General features: G+C 52.9%; 1 protein-coding gene across 2 annotated transcripts in view; it reads right to left on the minus strand.

Annotated features, from left to right (window-relative positions):
* BDKRB2 (bradykinin receptor B2) overlaps positions 1–19,722 on the minus strand; it is a 29,338-nt gene extending 9,616 nt beyond the window's left edge. For both annotated transcript variants that reach the window (XM_029952806.1, XM_029952804.1), the window contains exon 1: positions 19,578–19,722. The gene's annotated coding sequence lies outside the window, so the exon portion shown is untranslated. The remainder of the gene's footprint in view (positions 1–19,577) is intronic.
* Positions 19,723–21,477: the final 1,755 nt, after the last annotated feature.

Raw genomic sequence — 21,477 nt, forward strand, 5'->3', positions numbered from 1 at the left:
GGGGGGGGGGGGGGGGGGGGGGGGGGGGGGGGGGGGGGGGGGGGGGGGGGGGGGGGGGGGTTGGTTGGTGGCGGTGGACAGGCATGCGGCACTCTCTGCGTGACCCTGAACGAGGGCCCCTTGTCCCCCTGGGCCTCCAGGTCCCCCGCAGACTGACCCTCCTGGCTGGAGTAGAGGTAGAAGAGGGGGGTGACCCTAGCTGGGCTCCCCCTGCCTTTCTCAAACTGATGCTTCAGAAGGAGCCTCCGACATTCTGATTCACTTGTTCTCAGTCGGCCTCCGAGTCCCGTCGGAGATTTGCCCTAAAAAGATTTCCCTTTGTCGAATCACGTCAACGCTGGCTGTAGGTGCCGCCAGGGGTAAATGCCGCTGGAGTCTCAGTGGGAACCAGTTCTGGTTTCCCAAGAATTCGTGTCTGGGGGGCGCTGAGGCTGCAGCTGCCGCAGAACACACGACGCCCCTTTCTCAAAGGCCAAGTTCACGTGTACGGAGCCCCAGCCTTGCCCCCAAGGCCCTGATGGCATTTTGCGGCCACACGCTGAAGCAGGGAGCTATTTCCCACGCGAGGGCTGTGGGCCGAATGGCAAATGACCCTGTATCATGTGGTCACTCCTCCCGAAGGAGCTGAGGGCAGACCCCGCCCTGTTGGTGTGTCTTCAATACCCCAGTGGGATTTGCTTTCAAAGATGAGGGCGGGCCTGGTGCCTGAATCTCGCCTGGATTTAATAGCGTTGCTTTTAAAACATTTTTTTGTTTTTAATTTTGTTTTTACATTTATTTAGTTTTGAGAGACAGAGAGAGACAGAGCACAAGTCGGGGAGGGGCAGAGAGAGAACGAGACAGAATCCGAAGCAGGCTCTAGGCCCTATGCTGTCACACACAGTCGGACGCGGGGCTCGAACTCACTGTGAGATCATGACCTGAGCTGACACTTACCCAACTGAGCCCCCCAGGGGCCCCAATAGCACTGCTTTTAAACATTGGTCCATTGTATTGATTTGTCACAGGGTGTTGTTATGACAGATGACACCCATTCTCCCTTTAATAAGCAGGTGGTGATACAAAATGACAGGTCAGAAGTGAGTCTACTAAAGAAGAAGCTGAATAAGAGGAATCAGGATGGCAGAACCTGCAGGTGGAGTGACTGAATTTGGGGAAAACACCCCAGAGCACCCTAGACACTCGTGTCACAAATCGGAGGGCCCAGCCTAGCAGCTAGAGGCTTCCGGGATCAGAACGGCACCTCCTCTGCGGGGCTTGTCCCTCGGGGGTTAGCATAAAAACAGCCCCCACCTCGGGGCCGTGGTGAGCAGTGGATGGGTACGTGAGCATGTGGTCAGCATGCTCCAGAACGTGAGCTGCCCTCCCTACCCCTCGCAGAGGGCTGGGCTGCTCCGGCCACACCACGGGAGGCGTGGGGGTTCAGAGACCCTTTCGTGGGGCCCACAGACCTGCCTAGGTTCGCGGACACTGATTGCAAAGCTGGATGAGAGAGGAGTGCGTCACGAGGACATCGCCAGCCCGCGGACCTGGGGGCGGCACTTGAGACTGCGTCTATCTTCCATCTGAACAAAAGGTGTTCTCCTTTGCCGTGTGTGTGTGTGTGTGTGTGTGTGTGTGTGTGTGGTGTGTGTGTGTGGTGAATGTGTGATGTGCATGTGTGGCGTGTGTGTATGTGTGTATATGTGATGTGTATGTGGTGTGTGTGTGTGAGACCCACTATCCCATTATATTCAGCATCCCGAGTGGGAAGGGCCCTGCCCGGTCATCTGGCCCCCTCCGCTGTGCCTGCTCTGACCTCCGCTGTGCCTGCTCTGACCTCTGCCGTGCCTACTCTGGTTTGCACATCCCAATCTCTTGAAAAACACTTGCTCCACGAAGAAGAGGAATGTCTCAGACCACCCAGCAATTTGGAGTCCAGGCCAGAGCTGGAAAGCACCAAGGTCTCTTGACTCACATCTTAGAGTGCTCCGCTGGACGCCTCCCCAGAACAAATGCTTTCCTCTAAACCTCTAAAATCTGAGTAACATGAGTGCCAGCTAAGGATGCTGTTTATGGATGATCAGCAAGGTGAACTCCAGCCACCCTAACTCCTAGGGGGGTGGGGGCGGGGCAGGGCAGAGATGGGCTTCAGCAGGTGGTGGGGGGGAATGTGGCCTGTGCGGATTTTCCAAAGGACCTCTGTTTCTCTTTATCCCTGAAAAAAAGGCCATATCTGACTGTGGGAAGGATGGTGTTCTGGGAAGTCAGCCCCCACTCCAGGCACTCCTGGAGAGCTGAATCAGAAGAACCAGTCCAATCATGTGGGCTCTTCTGGCATTCGGACACTTTATGGGCCTGGAATGTTTTGGAAACATTTATAGAGAATGTAAGAGGAGCAGAGCCCCTCACCCACATGCTTTCTGACTCACAGGGTAGGGTGCACTTACCCAGCTCTGCTCACTCAGATACCCCAGGGCTGGCTCAGTCTTTAGGCTTTCCCTCCTTATTGTGGTAGGTTCTTTTGTTCAATGTGGTTTGACTCTTTTCCCCACATAGGGTTTTGGAGGGGGTTTTTGAAGTTTATTTATTTAAAAATTTTTTTTAATGTTTATTATTTTGAGAGAGACAGAGACAGAGAGAGACCGAGCATAAATGGGGGAGGGGCAGAGAGAGAGGGAGACACAGAATCCAAAGCAGGTTGCAGGCTCTGAGCTGTCAGCACAGAGCCTGATGTGGGGCTCGAACCCATGAACTGCAAGATTATGACCTGAGCCAAATTCAGATGCTTAATCAACTGAGCCATCCTCCTGGGTGATATTAATAGAGACAGAGTGCGAGCAGGGGAGGGGCAGAGAGAGAGAGAGAGAGAGAGTCCCAAGAAGGCTCTACACTGTCAGGGCAGAGCCCTGAGGGCTCTGTCCCATGGACCGTGAGATCATGACCTGAGCTAAAATCAAGAGCTGGATGCTTAACCAATGAGCTGCCCTGGCACCCCCTGGGTTTTTGGAGTTTTAATGAATAGGAAACTTCATGGGACATTCTAATACCAATACTTCCCCTTGTAAGAAACAACAACAACAACAACAACAACAACAACAACAACACCCTCCCTATCTGTTTCACAAGATAATAGAACCAGAGTCAAGGGCATTTAAACGCGTTCAAATCTCCCAGAGTTCTAGAACTAGGCATATTCGCATGCAAGCATCCTCTCACCTCCCGTGATTTTACACAGACTATCGTACCGAGGTAATTTTTCCATGTTGGTCCATGGTTGTCACAATGACACCTTGGAAGAAAGCATTGTATTTGCTGAGTGTTAGTTATGAAACCATTCCTTTATTCCAATCCCTTTTCATGGAATAGATTTTCCCTGTGCCAAGTGAAGGCAAAGAAACCTCACTTAAAACACGGTGGGGAGGCCAGCAGGCAGAACTCAAGCGTTCCTCCGGGCAGCTCTTCACCACCCCAGCGGAAAATACGCAATCCCAACAGATAGAGGCTTGGCTTTACCTTTACCCCTTTACCACCCAAGCCGGAAAGTAGGAAGATTGTCTCCTTGCCCAGCAACAGCCCAGCCAATGAGAGACAGCTGCAGCTCAGCCAATGAGAGACATGCACATCCCAGCCAATGGGAAGCCAGTATACTTCAAACTCCCAGTTTCCTCCAATGGGCTTTGTGTTTATAAAAGCCTTCCCAACTTGCCCTTTCCCTCTTGTATAAAGAGCCTATCTCTGTTCTGAGACTTGCCTATGGTTTTGCTATAGTTCTGTGTTTCGCATTGTAATTGTTTTTCTCAACTAAGCCATTTTTCTGGTAAAAGAACTGACAGTCTTATTTTTACAGTTAATCTGCCCTACTGTCTTGCTGTCACCCCTCTCCTGATCCCCAAGGACATTCCCTGTGCTCCCACCTCTTTGCCTTTGCTGAGGCTGCCCACCCCCGTCTGGGTGCCCGGTGCAGGTGGCTGCAGCCTGTGGGAATGGTGAGGACAGCTTAGCTGGCTGCGTGGGCGCTGGGAAATCGGCAGACCCTGGACCTGGCTTTGGGTCTGGAGTGGGGAGCTTAGTGGGTGGGCTACAGAGGTGCGACCACTGTGTGTGTAGGATCATGGGGCCCGGTCCCTGAAGATGTCCCCAAGGGATTGGAAAGACAAGGGGCCAGGTTTCATAACAGATCCAACCAGGTCAGAATCCCAGGTCCAACCGTGCTAGCCATGTATAACCTGGGACAAGCCGCTGAGGTCCCCCGACTCACTTTTCTCATCCATCAAATGGGGATGTTCATAGTCCCTATTTCATAGATTTGCTGTGAAGATAAGGAGGAGAATGAATGCAAAGTGCTTTCCACAACGTGTGACTCCTGTTCAGGGCTCCATGAATGCCAGTGTGCCTTTCCTCTGTGCCCTCTATCAGGTTTCTGTGAACAGTTTTATTGGAAGAAAGAATCTGGCTTATAAGAAAATGTTCAACCTATCCCCACCCTCTATTCTACAGAAAGGAAGGCTGAGGCCCGGGGAGGTGATAAGATGTTTAAAGCCACATAGCGACAAGAGCCAAGTCCTTGCCTGACTCCTGCTTGAGTGGCCGGTATTTCGGGGTTTGGTATAGGCCAGAGGTGACCAGGAGTCAGGAGGCATTCACAGGACTGGGGCCACTGGGCACGGAGCCTGAGGACCTGTCTTAATTGTAGCATAGGATTCTTGTATCGGGCATATTCCTCCTTCCTACCTCCTTCCACCCCCGGAAACTCTTCCTAGGTTAACCTGACAGGATCCTGGAATATTAGGGTGAACACTATTCATCAGAGTCCCTCATGCTTTAGAGGTGGACACAGAGGCCCAGAGATGGTGGACGCATGGCCAGCCAGTGGCAGAGCTCGACTTGGAAGCCAGGTCCTAGAATCCGGTACCAAGGCCCCCTGTCCTTCTCCTTCTCCTCCTCCTCCTCCTTTTTTTTTTTTTTTTTTTTTTATCATCCCGCAGCTGCCCCTATGCCATGCAGAAGAAAGAGCTGTGTGCTAATATTGCCTGATTGTGAACATGTTTGAAAATCCCCAACTCAGGGCGCCTGGGTGGCTCAGTTAGTGAATATCTGACTCTTGATTTTGACTCAGGTTGTGATTTCAGTCATGATTTCAAGCCCCACTTCAGGCTCTGTCTGAGTATGGAGCTTGCTTAAGATTCCCTCTCTCTCTCTCTCTCTCTCTCTCTCTCTCTCTCCCTCTTTCCTCCTCACTCCCCCCACCTCTCTCAAAATAAATAAATAAACATTTTTTTAAAACTTAAAAAAACCCAGCCTTTCACCCCTAGCCCGTGCAAAAGTGTGGCAGGATATTTGTGCGATGCTGAAGGTGTCCTGAGGCTCTCCCGTATGTGCCAGGGTTTCTGTCCAGGTCAGGAATTTATAATGGGAGGAAATAGAAATCCTGGCAACAGAGCCTCGGCGTAAAGGAAGGCTGTGCGCCTAGAGGGAGTGTTTTCTAGAAAAGCAATCCCTCGGGCAGCCTCAGACTTGGTTGTGCTGGAGAATGCTCATTTCTTCCACAGACTCTCTAGCTCCTTGAGGGTCCTGTTGGCCCAGCTGGAGCGGGGGGAGGGGCAATGGCCCTGCCAGGCTGAAGGGTTGGGCGGTGGCCGGCGGCCTTTGCCAAACTGGCTGCTGGCCTGGCCCCTTCGCCACATGCAAGGGTGTCTGCAGCCAGTCCCAGGCAGCCAGTTTACAACACGAGGAAGATATGGACATAATAAACGGAGACTTGGAGCCAGCTGCAGAGAAAAACAACAACGCAGACACGCAGTGGTTCGGGTCCTGTCCAAGGTGCGTGCAAGAGGGACAGTGGAGAATGCGCAGATCTTGGCTCTGAAGGGACCTGTCCTATTGCCTGTGTGCTTCCTGGGAGAGGGCTTCATTCAACAAACTTAAAAAAATTTTTAATGCTTATTTATTTTTGAGAGAGAGAGAGAGACAGAGCACAAGCAGGGGAGGGGGCAGAGAGAGAGAGAGGGAGAGGGAGAGGGAGACAGAATCCAAAGCAGGCTCCAGGTTCTGAGCTGTCAGCACAGAGCCCGATGTGGGGCTCGAACGCACCAACTGTGAGATCATGACCTGAGCTGAAGCCTGATGCTTAACCGACTGAGCCACTATAACGGGTTTTATGGCAAATTTGGAAGATCTACATAAGCCGATGGGCTCCCATCATGAATGTCTGTGTACCTGTCACCCAGCTTCAGTAATTGGCACCTCACCGTCACTCTGTGTCTTCCACACCCAAACCCACCCCACCCCTCCTGTAAATTTTAAGCAAATCTCACGTGTCTATCTGTTCCATAAATATTTCAGGGCGTGTTTCTGACACATAAGGACTCTTTTCAAAAAGCATAGCTTTGCACCCCTTATCACATCTACAAGAAATCAACAGTAATTCCTTGCGAGCATCAACTCTCCAGGCAGTGTTCCAATTTCTGATGGCCTCATGATTTCATATTTTTTCCCAAGTTATTTTTTCTTTCTCCTTTTTTTTTTTTAAAGTAGGCTCCATGCCCAACATGGGGCATGAACTCATAACCCCGAGATCAGGACTCATGTGCCTCTCCACTGAGCGAGCCAGGCTCCCACAATGATTTTCCTGAATCAGAACCCAAATTATTTTACATATTGGGTTGCTCGATGTGTCTCTTGCGTTTCTTTTAATTTGTAGGTTTCCTGACATCTCTCACTCTATTTCTTCTTCCTTCTAATTCACTTGTTCCTGAATCCTTGCTATTGGTGTTATAGTGCTTCCTCATCTGTATGTTGCTATATATGTGTGTGTGTGTGAGAGTGTGTGTGTGTGTGTGTGTGTGTGTGTGTGTGTGTAAAATTTTAGAGAGAGAAAGCACAAGTAGGGGAGAAGGGCAGAGGGAGAGAGAATCGAAAGCAGGTCTCATGCTTAGCATGGGGCCCGACGTGGGGCTCGATCCCACGACTCTGGGATCATGACCTGAGCAGAAATCAAGAGTCAGCCGCTCAACCAATTAAACCGTCCAGAACCCCTAATACTATATTTTAAAGTCAGCATATCTAAAACATGGTTTCAATATGCAGTCAATAAGCTCTTTGTTGATATAGCACTCATTCAATCGATTTATGAGTGCCTACTGTGTGCCCCCGACCAGGACACATGATAGGCTCAGTTAGTAGGGCTTACTGTGATCCCCAAGCAGTGCTTTCCATGAATTAATTCAGGAGATCCACAGCCGTCTTAGACGGAGGTAGGACTACTGTTCCCATTTCACAGATGAGAAGGCAGAGGCTGGAGTCACACAGTTGGTAACTAGTGGAGCCTGGCGCCTCGCTCCACTGTCTCTCCTTATAGTGCCGCTCTGACGGTAAACTAGAGCCAGCGCGTGCCCTCGGGTAGCTCCCAAGGGCTGCAGTACGCCCAGGGTGCGGGGCACTGGAGGACGCGATTATCTGAGGCTTTGGCCAGGAGCACTCACACCACGGGATCTCATCCATACAACTTTCATGTGCAGCTCTGATCTTCATGGCTTTTCGGCTGGGATGCCCGCACAGCCAAAGCATGGGGGTGTGACTGGCACCATCATCTGGACGCCTTGAGGGGGGCCCTGAACCTGGAGGCGGAGAGCCAGGGAGCTGGCAGCCAGGCAGGAGAGACGGCGGCATGAGAGACGGAGGAGGCGATGCAGGAGGGAGGTGGAGGGAGGGGGAGAAGCGAGCAGGGAGACGCAGGGCAGGATGGGGTCCAGAGGGAGTGAAGTGCGGGTGACAGGTGGGTCGGTGGCCTCAAAGGGGCTTGTAGCCGGAGGGCTGGGGAGCCGTGGAGGGGGCGTCCTGTGCGGCACCTCCCCCTGCGGGATCTAAGTGATCCTTCACCTTCTTGGAAGGCAGACCATCAAGGTTTTCTGTCTTTTGTTCATGTCTCTGCTTCTCCTGGTGCAAAGTTGTCAGCTTCCTGCCTGTCTGCCATCAGCCACCAATTTACAAGGTTCCTCCTGGCTCTGTCTGTCCCGGTGTGCAAGGCTGGTGCCTGAGAAAATCCCCCCCCAGAGACAGATTCATGCCCCCCACCGCTCCCGGCCAGCGCCTGGCGTGGAGTAGACCCCCAGTGAACGCTTACACAGTAAACACTCCTGCCACTCACTTGAACTTGCCCAGACCGCTTGTGGGCGGAAGAATGACTCCTTCCGGCTCATCCTTAGCCCTTATGACAGGGAGTGGTCTTGGTCTTGGTCTGCCAGAGGCAGTAGTGTGCCAGCGACGTTAACAACTGGCCCTTGGGGAGAGAAAGGCCTCATCTGGAGCCTTGGAGATGTTCGTGTTGGTAAGTTTATTCCTGCCGTGGCTGATTTCAAGCTCGGTGTGATGTGTCAGAGCTCATGAAGACCCTAACCGTGTCATCATTGGTGCACGCCGGACCCCAGCGCACCATGGTCAGAGGTCTACCCCCCTGCTTTCCTGCCCGTTTCCCGCTCTACGAGGATCCCTTCCAACACCTATCCATCCTTCAGATTCGGCTGCATGCCACCTCCTCCAGGAGGCCTTCCAGGGTCCTGGCTGAGGTCTCCCTGCAGGCAGGCTCCCAGCCCCTGTGCTCCCATTCTGTCTGAGCACACTCTGTGTCCACAGCCACGCCGACTGGCTCTCTCCCTGCCAGGCCGGATGTGCTGGAACCACAGGAGACGGCTCCGCCTTCCCCTCCGCTGGCCCCTGGTGGGCGCTTCGGAAATGTTTGTCAGAAGGACGAATAATGACGAGGAAGGTGATATCGACAGCGCAGACGTGTAGCACCTGCTGTGCCCGCTGTGTTCTGAGCACATAAGAAATATGAACTCGTCCGATCCTCAGAACAGCTCTTGAGCGGGCACGGATATCCCCATTTTACAGATGAGGAAACTGAGCCTGCGGAGTTTGGTGGCAGAGGCAGGCCCAGGACTCGGTGCGAAAGTGCTCCCGTGTCCTTGGCCTTCCCTCAGTCCTGTAAGAAAAGTGGGGCTCCTAGTGTTGTCCTCATTTTAATGAGCAACAAAATGGGCTCGGATTATACCCCCCCCCACAGAATCTTTTCTTTTTCTTTATACCCTGACGCCCATCCATCCCGGCTGCTGTACTGTCAGCCCCTTGAGCCTAGCACAGGGTCCCTGCTTCTCCGAATCCCTGATCGTGGCAGGGTAGCAGCTGATGGAGTTTTTGCCAAATTATACTGGTTCTGGCAGTAGTGAGCTTCCTGTTCCTGGAGGGGTTCTAGTAAAGTCTGGGCAGTGTTTTCGGGATCTGTGGACCAAGATTTCTTAAATTCTACAGATTGAAGCCCCAGGACTACATGTGGCCCCACCCAAAGCCATGGGCCTGTTCACCCATGGCCTCTCTGTTTTGAGACATGTCTGTTCAATCCGTCAATGGGAAGGGATTAGCGCTGTCAGCTCTATGCCGGGTAATCCCCAGACCTGTCTCCCCGCCTTCTCCATGAGGGTTATGCTGGGTGTGACAGTATCCGATTTCTGGGTGAAAAATAAACTTCAGAGAGGGCGCCAACCCCCGGAAGACCACCCAGCTGTGAAGTGCAGAGTACGGCTTAGACCAACGTCTGCACTGACTCCACCCCACCGGGCTGCCTCCTCCTGTGGTGTAGGTGGGGTGGGGCAGAGAAGGGGGTTGAGCAGAAAAGCACTGTGATTTCTTCACGTCACCCTGCCCAGGAACCGTGGTTTGCAGCTCAGCTGACTAGGGGCCTTGCAAGCTCACCCAGGGCTCTGAGACCTTTGCAGAGCCTGCCAGCCGGTGGAGGGGGGGTGAGGGGAAGTGACAGGACCCCAGGGTTTATCATTTCTGGTGCCAAAGCAGATGGAACATTCCCCCTTCCCGAGCCAAGATCCAGGAGAATTTCCGACACGCACAAGCTTGCCTAGGCACCTGTAGTTCACGGTACGGGGACTAGAAACAAAAGCTCTGAGATGCCCCTCCCAGCCCATTGTGCATCTGTGCCAGGCCCGGGCCGCGCCCAAACTGCTCACCTTCTCACACAGTCCCCTCTGAAGCCTGACACAGGGGAGGGGATGGAGGGGGCGGGGCACAGTTCTGTGTGCCTGCTTGCCGCCAAGTCCCGTAGCCTCTCTGAGACTCGGTTTCTCTATTGGGGAAAGGGGATGGGTTTTTAACATGTTCTCAGCCGGGATTGCTCTTAGTGGAGTTTGCATCTGAAGAGATGCCAGTCTCTGGCTGCCTGGCTCCAATTTCTGCAGGCACCCCTTGGGGCCAATCCAACATAAAAGAAATCTGTTTTTCAAGTGTTTAATGGGCCAGCCTCAGACTAAGAAAGGCCAGCGGTTGTGGCCTGGGTATCTTCTCTGAATAGTGTCAGGCAGGTTTCTAAACCTGGCTCCAGAAAATTCAATTTTTGGATAATTCAGTGAAACAAATCAAGAACCTAAAAAATTCCCTTCTCTTTTTGCTTGGCATTTCTGAAAAGGATCAAAAAGACAGGAGAAGCTTCATGCTTAGAGATGTTGATCAGCATTTAGAAAAGGGGGGAAAAAATGGAAAAACGGAAACACTTAGGATTGGGAAATTGGAGATATATATATATATATTAAATTGGAAATATATATATATTAAATTGGATATATATATTAAATTGGATATATATATCTATATATTAAAAATGATGTTCCAAAGCATTTGCCAAAAAAAGAGAGAATATTTCTGATACCATGTCAAGCCGGAAAAAAAGCAGAGCACTAATTGTATATACAACTCAACAGGAAAAAATCTGGAAGGCAAAATACCAAATTATTAACTGATGGTGTTTGCCTTTGAGCCTGGGATCCTGGGTTACTTTTGTGTTTTCTTTATTCTTTATAGTAGCCTCCAATTTTCCTATGAAGAATATGTATTACTTTGGTAATGAAGGTATTTAAATAAACCGAGTGTTTTCTCTTATGTTAAAAAAAGTAGGGAATGAATCATGGATGAACTTATGTAAGGAAGATAATCAGCCAACTTGCGTTCAAAGGGGACGCCTTGCTTACATAAAAACTGGTAAATAAATACGCAGTAATGTTTTCATTTACAATGACATGTTTACAGTATTTATGAACTGTTTCTTCAGTGGTTTCCTGTTTACCCCACCACCAGCTCTGAGCAGGTGGATTCAGCAGGCTTCTGAAACCCAGGGAAAAGTACCCAGACGAGTTGCTGCGGAGGGCCGTTCTAGAAACACACGATTTCCTGCCAGGCATAAGCCCCTCAGTGTCAAGGGCTCGAACCGAATTTCCTGAATTTGAAGCTCCCCATGAAACAAAAGGAAAAAGGCAGAAGCAAATCCTTCCCTGAATTGTGTTCTGGATTTTGACTCGTGCCTCTGTCGCCTGGGCTATGTCTCTGAGCGACTTTTGTCAGGACAGTTGCAGAGATGGCGTGTTTTATGGGCTCTGTCCGATGTGAGCCTGTCTGTCTGCTGCCTTAGCTCATGGAGGACCATTCGGCTTCGCAGCCTCTTGCCCTCTTAGGCCTGCAGATGTTTCTCTGCTGGGGTCTGGTGTATTTGCTGCTGCAGAAGAACTGAAAACAGCCTGATTTCCCCTCCTCTGTGCGTTGCCTCCACTCCCCCCACCCCTGCTTATTCAGCTGCTCAGCTCCTCCCCCTCGGGCAAGTCAGCTCTGTCGTGGGAGGTAACAGAACTGTGTAATGAAAGGCCTTGGATGACAATCTCACTGGCGGTATTCAGATTCCAGCCCTGACATTTACTCCCAGGGGGACATGATTCAGGGGCCCCCCTCTTTGGAGGTCCCCCCCCACCACTTGTAGGACCCAGAGCTTTACCTCCAGCCTGCGGGTTGTGGGGAGGACCCAGTGGGCCCTCAGGACCTCATTAAGCCTCAGCTCCGTTTGCTGCTGCAGGTATAACAGTCACTTCCAATGTCCCCCCAGATCCAAGGGGCGTCTGTGCGGTGAACACCCCTGGTGGCCCCACCTCCGCCCCCTCAGCCACAGCCAGCACAGAAGCTCTGCAGGCCGTTTACAAGGAAAATCCCCATGGCTGGTATTTATTCTTACAGTACATACGTGTCCATGGCCAGGGACATGCAAGATGTCCCCGTCAGGGCTGGTAGCACCCAGCTGAGGCTTCCAGAATTATGTCCTGCTGTGAGAAGCACCCAGGCTGAGGGGTCCCTCTCTTGATGCCATTGTCTAGTCGGGGAGGTGTGACGTCCTGATGGGAAGAACCAGACCAGGTCCCAGTCTATCTTGGCCTCTGACTCGCTCTGTTTGGCCTCTGGGGACATTTCCTTGCCTCTCTGGTGGTTATAGCATTCCTGCTTAGTGGGTTTACCAGAAGGAATACCTATGGCAGTTTTAGGTGGCAAGGGACCCAGGCGTGGGGCCAAGACATACTTCCAGTTGGTATGGGTGATGGTCCGGTCTACCTCACTGTGGCCTCTTTTCCCAGTTAGTCATGCCCTCTGCTTAGCCTGGGTCTCGGACCCTCATGGGAAAAAACCTGAAACCTGCCCCCGAAGATGACTCAGACGTTAGTGACCTGTCACAAGCTGGATGTAGGGCCATAGAGGCAGCAGAGAGGTGGTAGATGTGTGTGTGTGTGTGTGTGTGTGTGTGTGTGTGTGTGTGGTGTGCATGTGTGTGGTGGTGGTGCGTGTGTGTCTGGCGTGTATGTGTGTGGTCAGCGTGTGTGGTTGGCGTGTACAGTGTGTCTGTATGTCTGTGTGTGTGTCTATCAGTTGGTGACAACAGAGGCCCAGGACGAAAAGAGAGGAGAACTTGCCACTTGGCACTGGATTCAGGAAACTTGGGAACAGGCCATATATGTGACCATCCAGGGTCCTCTGGGGATGACACCAAGGGTTACAGAGGCAGAGTGCTGTGTTACAGTTTCTTGCACCCTTGACCGTGTCTCCTACCAGGCTCTGCGTCCCTCGTGGGCCGGTGTCTGAGCTGCGGAGCCCAGAGCGCTGTCAGCAAGTGGCTCTGGGAGGCAGGGGCAAGCGGGTCCTGCTGTGGACAGTGGTCGTGACGCCCTGACGCACGTGAGACAGGAGGGGCTCAGAGAAGTCAGTGACTTGCCCTACATTTCTCCACAAACACTCGGCCAAGCCTGGGTCAGAGCACTGAGCTGCGGGCCAGCAGGCCAGGGTCTCCCCCAACGCCCACCCCTGCCCAGGGACCACCTGCTGAGTAGCCTGCTCTCAGCTTCCAGACAGACCTTCAAAGGAGCTGACTTTGCAGAGAGATGGAGGCCTATGAATGGCTGCCATGGGACCCCCCCCCCCGCCCCCCGGGTAAGGACCCTCTTCCCTTGGGGATGGTGCCTGCGGCTCGGGGCTGCTGAGCTGAGAAGTGAAGTCCCATCTGTCCCCCAGAGCCTTTAGGATGTGGGTGCTGCTTGCACAGCAAGACCCACAGGAGAAGAAGCCTGGAAACTCGGTCTGTAGTGACAAAGAGGTCTCCTTGGAACACCTGTTTTCTCGAGGAGGTCAGAGGCCACTCAGGGGACTCCAGTGCTAAAGACTGTGGCTTCTGATGGCCAGATGCCTCTCACTGTCACTGCAGAATCTGATCTCCCAGGAGGCCTGGATGAGCCTACCCAGCTACGGGGCCCTCAAGCCAGGAGGGTGCTGTGAGGCCTGGCTCTGGGCCACCTTGTCCCCTGCAGCCCTTCTCTGTGGGAGTCTAAGAAAGTTCTTTCTCCCAGATGTGACCAGCTTTGTCCTGCCAGATTCTTACCCTGTCTTCAATTTTAAGAATCCTTTCTAAACAGTTATTAAGCTTCAAAGTGACAACGATTTATTAGCCGTACCTTAAACTTTAGTTAGTTTCATTGATCACACTCTTCTTGTCTATAACACCTTCCCCTTTCCTGGATTATTTGATGGGATTGATTTCTCATGTGACTGGAATGCACAGACAAGCAAAAAAAAATTTGGGGGGGAACTCCTCCCCCAAATCTGAGGATGGTGAACAGGCCAGTGCCCAGCACACAGCCCGTGCATAGTAGATGCTCAGTGAATGCATTTCCCCCAACAGTCATAGAACAGATCAGAGGGCCACCTTGCCCTGCCTCCCTGTCTCTCCTGTTGCTTTGCTGCTTCTCCCCTGCACTGGCTCCTGGGGACAGGCGTCAGGGTGTGAATTGTCCACTCCCTTAATTTGCAGGACAGCGCCAGGCTGTGGAAAACGGACATCTTGGAGGATTTGGGCTCCTTATTTGCATTCTTTTTCATTGTGTTTAATATTGAAATTTCTGCAAAGGGATATGCATGCTCATGGTAAGAGTTTCAAAGAGTAGGAAAGTGGGACCAGGAAGCCTGCCTCCTGGCTCTGTCCCGGCCCCCCCCTCCCCCTCCCAGGGGGCGGGTAGCTGGGATTCAGTCCCTGTGATGGCTTCAGAACCAGGAGGAGGAGGGGAATCAGGGAAGGAAGGAGCAGGGAGGGGCGAGGCATCGCTGACCTGAGAGTCTATTGCCTCCACGTGCCCCGATACGTGTGCCTCCGGCTTCCCACCGCTGCGGCTGCCACAAATGACGTGTGTGGACCCCTGTTGGTGGGCTGCTGTCCTAGCTGAGCACACCTGTGCAGGTGGGCACCCCTGTTCGCACCTGGGCCGGCTGTGAACCTCCCCCACGTGTTCTCGCATCCTAGCCACTCATCCCTGGACACTTCTGAGCAGAAGAGAGCCCAGAGGCCCCTTCTGCTGCCCTCACGTTACTAGCTGGCAAAGTGGGGGTCCAGAGAGGGGGTGGCTTGTCCAAGGTGCAACCGAGAGGTGACATGCCTTGCTCCCGCCAGGGCTTCCTGGGGGGACAGGGCCCATACTGCGGAGATGCAATCGCAGGGGCTCTGGAAGGACCCCAGAGAGCCTCCCCTTGCTGTCAGCAGTCACCTGCAGGTGCATCCCGGGGCACAGTAGGGACTCAGCTCTGGGCTCTGTCTTTTCCCACCAGGGGATCCAGGTGGATGGGGAAGGAGGCACAGGGAGATGAGTCCTAATGGCTGAGGCCCTAATCGACCTCCAAGGGTTCTAGGCTATGACTGTCTGGACTCTCCCAGTTCTCAGGGTGGGGTTTCTGCTGGTTCCTGAGAGAGAGAGGGGCCGGTGACGGGGTCCCAGGTGCCACGGTTTGCAAGGCCCACGTCTCCTGGCTGTGGGGACTAAGAGGAAGGGCCTGACTTTTCCTCGAGTTTGCTCCCCTCAGGAAGCCCCCTTGCGAAGGCAGTTTGTCTCCCGAGTGCGGGCAGAGGCCCACCGGCTGTTAGGAGTTGGGGGCCCAAGGGAGGGCCTGGGGGTCTGCAGCTGGTGGGAGGAGGGGCCCGGCTGCTCATGACTCTGATGCACAGCAGAGTTTGGAAGTGGCCGTCTTTCCCCGTCAGGCAGTGCCCGCACTGGACTGCAGTGGTTCAGGGGACCCGCAGGAAAGGGGAGGAGATGTGATGTCACGGGTACAAATCAGCACAATAACAACACTGAAGTGACAGGCACTCCACAGTTTATGACATCCTGTGGGATGTGTAGGTATTCATCGTAATAAATGCACCACTCTGATGGGGGATGTTGATCACGGGGAAGGCCAGTCAGTCCGGGAACCACTGATTTTTTCTTTCTTTTTTTTTTTTTTAATTTTAGATAGTATTTATTGGCTTCCCAGTACTAAGGATGACTATTGGAGAAAAACAGACATTGAACAAGAAATACAAAGTAAGAAGAATATTATAAAAAAATGCAAGGTACTTATGAAACTGTTTAACAAAAAGTAACAGGGTCCAACATTGTCCTCCAACATTGTCCCCTTCCCTCTTCCTTAAATTCTGATTACAGCCACACTAAACTATTGGCCTTTTATTTGAGCATGCCATCTACTTGTACAATCACATGCTTTTTAATTTTTAATTTTTTTTCATAATATTTTATTGTCAAATTGTTTTCCATATAACACTCAGTGCTCTTCCCCTTAAGTGCCCTCCACCGTCACCATCACCTCTGTTCCCCCCTCCCCCTTCCCCCTCAACCCTCAGTTCATTCTCAGCATTCAATAGTCTCTCAAGTTTTGCATCCCTCTCTCTCCCCAACTCTCTCTCCCTCCTCCGCTCCCCCTGGGAGGAACCGCTGATTTTCAAACGTGGACCCGTGAGGCCCAGAGAAGCCACAGGACCTGGCTGAGGTCGCTGCTGTCTCATGAGTTTGGACCCGGGTCTGGAAGCCAGCTCTCTGTGCCCCACCTGACAGGGCTTCACAGGCCCCAGAGGTCAGGGGGCCACAGGGGTGGGGGTAACGGGGGGTGGAAACCTAACGTTTGAGCCCTGAAGGGAAGTACGACGGGGCTCCCGCTGTCACCACCCAAGGATGCGGCGTCTGGGAACATGAGCACGTCTGTGCTGGGATGCTCTTTTCCCCGGGAACCCCCGAGATGCAGCGGCCCCACCGCAGGGCAAGGACCACACCTCTGATAGTCCCAGACCCTGCTCTTGTCCCCGTAGGCTGTCCCTCTGCGAGGGGGGCACCTGCAGTGACCCGCTGACTGCTTGTACTGCACAACACCCTGAGTTAAACTTCACCATGGCCTTCAGACATGGAAGCCAGTATCCCCATGGGACACTTGAGAAAACAGGCCCAGAGAGAGTCCCTAACCAAAAAGCAGTCAGGATTCGAACCCAGAGCTCGTGTGCATGCCACCCTACGTCATGCTGTGATGATTTTGCCAGGGCTCCTGGTGTTCTAGCCCCCAGGGCCCCACAGATCCCACTGTGATGACCGAGTGACAGAAGGGGCTGACTGGGTGTGCAGTAGAAAGTGCGTCTTGGTCAAGCAGCTCTGGAGGTTTGGCTCCGAGAGGACCTATAAGGACTGGAATGAGACAGTCCAGCTCCAAGAAACAGGAAGTGGCCCATGGCTCAGTAGGAGAGGAGTTTAGCTCCAGTCTAAGGAAGGACTTCCTAACGGTAGGGCTCTCCTGAGACGGAGCGGGCTGCCTGGTAAAGTAGGGAGCTCTCTGTCCCTGGAAGTATGTGCATTAAGAAAGATACTCACAGGTCAGGGGCTTCCTAGACTGGGGGGGGGGGGCGCGTTGGAAGTGATGCACTTGGGGAGTCAAGTTTTAGTAAGTTCTGACCATTTGACTTATGGCCTAGAGATAGTCTAAGTGCCTTTGAATCCTCAAAGCAACATACATATCTGCTTGGTGTTCTTTTTTGAAAAAAATAAGCCATATTTTGGGGATTTAGGTTCACAGAAAAATTGAGCAGAAAGCCTGTGACTTCCCGTGTATTCCCGGCCCCCCCCCTCCATACCCATGGCCTTCCCCGTGATCAACATCCCCCATCAGAGTGGTGCATTTATTATAATGAATACCTACACTGATACACCATTATTGTCCAAGGTTCACAGGGTTCCCTTGTACATTCTATGGGTTTGGACAACTGGATAATGACATGTATCCACCATTACAGCATTGTAAGATTAGCTTCACTGCCCCTCCCTAAGCTCTGAAAACTACTGATCTTTTTACAATCTCCCTAGTTTTGCCTTTTCCATAATGTTGTATAATTGAAATCAGACAGTATGTAGCCTTTTCAGATGTGTGTCTTTCACTTAGTAATTCCATCCATCTGTCCATCCAACCATCCATCCATCCATCCACCCATCTACCCATCCACTCACCCATCCAACCATCCAAACATCCATCCATCCATCCACCCACCCAACCAACCATCCAAACATCCATCCATCCATCCACCCACTCACCCATCCATCTACCCATCCATCCATCCACCCATTCACCCATCCACCCACCCATCCAACCATCTAAACATCCATCCATCCATCCATCCACCCACCCATCCATGTATCCACCCATCCACCCATCCACCCACCCATCCACCCATCCAAACATCCATCCAACCATCCATCCATCCAGCCAGCCAGCCAGCAAAAACTGAGCAGAGCCTGCATTATGCTGAGCACGGTTCTCCGTGCAGGGGAGGTAGCAGTGAACCCACAGAGAAGATTCCGCTTCCATTCTGAAAATCCGTCCTTGGCATTACCTTCTGACACCCTCTGAACTTTCAGGCCAGACACAGTCACTATGTGAGCAGAGACCACGTGGCACAACTATTTCCCCTGTGTGGTCCCTGCTTGGCCAATATCTTCCTGAATTTGGTCTAAGTCAAAGTCCTTAGCATCCCCCCCCCCCCCCCCCCGCCACACCTAGACTCAGTCATGTGAACCTTCCCTTGTGTATAAGTGATGAGCCTGAGTCCCAAAAAGACCGAAAAGACATTTCCCCCTGATGGCAAGCGGACGGCTTGGCTGAGGGTATGTCCCTGCACTGAGACTGTTTCTTCACCCCTACCCTGAGGGGCTTGCAGCGCAGGATTGCAGAGGTTTTGTAAATTTAGGGCAGAGCTGAGACGTGACCCTAGGGTTTCGCCTTTGGGGACGGCATGGGAGCATTCTTGTTTTCAATGTTTCCCTGAACACTTCTCCTGGCTGTTCTCCGCACCTGCCTGGCTTCTCTGCCCCAGGCAATGGGAAAGGAGCCGACTCCTTCCTCAGGCCTGCAGAGCTCCACATCACCCCACGGCTGCCAGGGCCTAGAAGGACACAGGTGGTTTTCCTCCAGAGAAAGGAGGTGCCCTCTGAGGTGGCCCACCCCTCCCTCAGCCCAAACCCTTCTCTCCTTCAGAGAAGGAATAAGAGGTGAGGTTGGCCCGGGGCACCCCCGTGGCCCCACATCTGGACCACAGCTCCCACTTCCTGTGGGCTGGTGGGAGCCACAGGCAGCTGGTGACTCAGGAAGGCACATTCTAACCTGCCTGGGAGAGCAATGCCCATAGCCCACCCCAGCCCGGGCTCATGAAGCCACCTGCCCTCGGGGGCTCTGACTGAGCACCAACTGCATACACGGGGCTGCGCAGGCAGGCCCGAGCCCATCTCTACCTTTGTAACCACCTTGCCAAGTCATCTGTATGCTCAGGAAATGAGGGGAAAAATTGCCAGCTCAAAAATGCTCCCCGGGGAACAAAATTGGAGCCGGGACTCCAACCCATGCAAAGCCCATGCCCTGAGCCGGTGTCCAGTTCCATCCAGGACAGGCAGGACCGGACCAGGAGGGACTGTAGGTGGCAGTTTACAAACCCTCTCTCCTGTGTTGCTTGATTTAACCCCTGCCACCCCCAGGGAGCCAGCAAGCAGAGTTTTGCAGACAGAGAAGCTGAGTCTCAGAGAGACGTGTCCAGGGTCACACAGGGCCAACCATCAGCATGGCTGTGAGTTAAAAGCCAGGTTCCAGAGCCTGAACCCCACAACCATCCCTGCCGTATGGCGCTCGCTCCTTACTGCTTATGTCCAAGGTGGCTACCAGAGTCTACAGAAATCAGGTCACTAACTTGTTCACACAAACACACACATGCCTATCTCCATTCAGGGAGAAGACAAACCTAGAACAAACAAGATCACTCTTCCTGCTGGGAGCCCGTCTTGTTACTTGTCAGGACTAGGAAAGGAACGGACCCCCTCCTCCCTGCACCCAGGACCTGAGGGAACTCTAGCTCCAGCCTGGGAGTCAGCCCCTGTGACACTCACCTGAAGTCTCTCTCTTTGTGCTGGGACCTCCTGTCCTCCAGGCAACGGCGACTGGACCAGCCCCGTTCAGGGCTCACCTTGTCCAGAGCGAGGCACGCGGGCACCTCGGTGGCTCCCTCCGTGCGGCAGGGCAGCCCCAGCCCAGTGTCCCCACCCCTCCTAGGAGCCGCCACAGCAGAGCTGGAGTGGCGGAGGGAACAGCTCATCTTTCAAGGGCTGGGTGGTGATGTCATCGCCCTCCTGGGCACTTCCTCCCTCCACCTCCAGCCCAGCCCCCTGCTCCTGCCCCAGCGACAGTTTCTAGAACCCAGGCATGCCGAGGCCAGGCTGAGGTGGTTACAGCTACCCTGTGAGCCTTGAGACCTCAGTGAGCCACATGGAAGGTTTCCAGGTTCGCCCAAGGAATGTTCTATTGTGTAGACTGGCTGTCCTTTAGAGCCACGGGGTGGCAAATGTGTCCAGGGCTCAAAATCAGCTGGTCCTGGATCCCGGGCCCCGGTTCCGGTACTCACTTCCTTGGCTAAGAGCCTTGGGGAAAGTTGATTAACCTCTCTGAACTGTGAGGCGGAGCCGAGTTCCTGACAAGTGTCACAAGGGGTGTGGTGAGGATTAACTTTTGCTGTATGTCAGGCACTTTTTCTAAGCACATCGATGGATTCACTCAGCGAATCCTCGCAGATTCCCAGGCAGCCTGGGGCCAGAGTCTGTGCCTAGAGCCATTGTGTGTCCCTTTTCTTAGTCACATCAAGGCTGGATGTAAAAAGTGGATGCGTCTCAGGTGACCCCTAAACACTAAACAGTATTCTTCCTTCTGGCATTGAGGTAGGTGGCGGGCACGCTCCCTAAGTGACGAAGCGTGTCTACTACAACGTTGATCTTGTTTCATTCTTCTCCTCGCCTCATTGTTTCTGTGACTGAGTTCGTGGTCGTGTCTCCCAAGGGACGGCTGTGGCAGGAACGTGGAAACAACTTCAGAAAAGGCTTGTTCTGTGGCCACATGTAAGGTTTGCGCCCCCCTGACCTGGGGGTGTTTGGCGATGATTTCTTCCCTCTTCCACACCGATTGGCTTCCAAGGCTTTTCTCTGGAGACTTCCTGACAATCTGCAGCACTTGGAAAGTGCGGGGGCTTTCACATATATATGCTTTTACTGCCTTAAAACCTTTCCTTCAAAAGAGACCAGATAAAGTGGGCACGGTGGAGGCAGGGGTGGTGGTGGTGGGGGAGATAGATAGGAAGGTCAGAACCCCACCTGCAAACACTAATTAGTTTCACTCAGCCACCATAGGGATAGGGAAACTGAGTCACAGCTGGTTTATCAGGATCCATGCCTGGCTTGGCTGGAAAGTTCCTCCCCAGCCTGCGTGCCTCAGTTGACTGACTCCTCAGGGTACTGGCCCCTCCGACCACACACGGGAGTCCTTAACCTGAGGGTTCTCTCTTCCCAGGTGGGGACAGGGCTCTGTGGATAGGCATCCCCAGGGGGTCCACCAGTTCTCTAAACTGATGTGCAGAGTTGTACGTGTGTGCTATTTCCGGTTGAGAGGATCTGTTGCCTTTGTCAAGTTACTGAAGACCAAAGCATGCTGAGACCCAGCAGAACAGAGACCTTGTGAAGTCCCCAACTGGTGCGTTCTCGGCTCTGGGTCTCAGAGATGAAAAGCCTCAGCTATATGACTCCAATGCTCATGCTTTTGTGGATACTATTGAGAGAGCTCTGAAAGGCATCTGTCCACGTACACACTTGTCCGTATGCTGCTATAATACAGTGTTTGAAAAATGCCGTCTTGATCCGCTTGGAAGGCTGCTCAGTTTTTCTTAGCTAAGTGCACATTCTGACACCTTCCTTGCCAGACTCTCACACTCTGGGCCACTCTGTACCTAATCACCCTCGGGCCAGG

Source organism: Suricata suricatta, chromosome 9 (assembly GCF_006229205.1).
Source record: "Suricata suricatta isolate VVHF042 chromosome 9, meerkat_22Aug2017_6uvM2_HiC, whole genome shotgun sequence".
In the NCBI taxonomy this organism is placed as follows: domain Eukaryota; kingdom Metazoa; phylum Chordata; class Mammalia; order Carnivora; family Herpestidae; genus Suricata; species Suricata suricatta.